Source organism: Nestor notabilis, unplaced genomic scaffold (assembly GCF_000696875.1).
Source record: "Nestor notabilis isolate BGI_N333 unplaced genomic scaffold, ASM69687v1 scaffold30646, whole genome shotgun sequence".
Classification (NCBI taxonomy): domain Eukaryota; kingdom Metazoa; phylum Chordata; class Aves; order Psittaciformes; family Psittacidae; genus Nestor; species Nestor notabilis.
This window is the reverse complement of record NW_009932929.1, coordinates 29,741-30,675: the sequence shown is the minus strand read 5'-3', so window position 1 is coordinate 30,675 and position 935 is coordinate 29,741.

Sequence of the window (935 nt, the reverse complement as noted above, 5' to 3'; positions counted from 1 at the left end):
AACCTTTAAACAAGGTTTAAAGTCTTCTGGTATTTCTGTGGTAAATCTAAATGTGACCTTTCTACTAAAACTTTTGATCAGCTTTTGTACTGGGGTTTATATAATTACTTTTTAAGGAAGGCCACTCTCACTTACTCTTTCACCCTCTTTTTCCCTCCAATTAATATTAGTGTTAAACATTAGGTCGTGAGCTGGCAGATGATTCCATCTGATAAAAGAGGTCAAGAAATTTGAGTGTACTTAGTACTAGGGCTTCAAGTTCAGTTCAGTATTGCTTTCTGATTGAAAGTACAGGATGAAAAAGAAAGTCAAAGAATTATTAATTTAAAATAAGGTGGGGTTTTTTGGTGGGGGTTTTTTTGGTTATTAAAAGTATGGAGTTGAGAGTTTTTCTTAAGATAAATGAAGACCTTAGTTTTAGCTCCTTTTTTTTAGTGCTTATTAGTTTATTTTTATTTTCTGCTTACTAGGGCTGGAAGAGAGATGAGGAGGCAGGAGCAGGGAGCTTTGGAGAGTGTGGTAGAGAGGCTGGCAATGAAATTTGCTTTAAAGCCCTTGCAGTTTCACAGTCTCTGTGATCTGCCATCTAATTGCATCTGATCTACAGAACCATGTCTTCAGCTCCACTTCTGGTGTCAAGTACATGGCAAGCAGTTGCTGTTTCTTTAGCTTGACAGTCATATGCTTACAAAAAACTTTATTAACACACGATTGCAGCTGTGATTCTGAAAATATGCCACAGTGTGAAACACATGGGTAATGAAACCTCTGTGTCAGTGCTGGGGAGCTAAACAGTGCCAAAAAGCATTTGTTTCTGGTCATGAGAACACAGTCCCCTGTATTGTGAACTTGCTGGAGCGCAACGTGGAGCGGTTTTGCTCAGGACAGCTGATGCTCACCCAGACAATCCAGCAGCACAAGGGAGGATTTAGCTG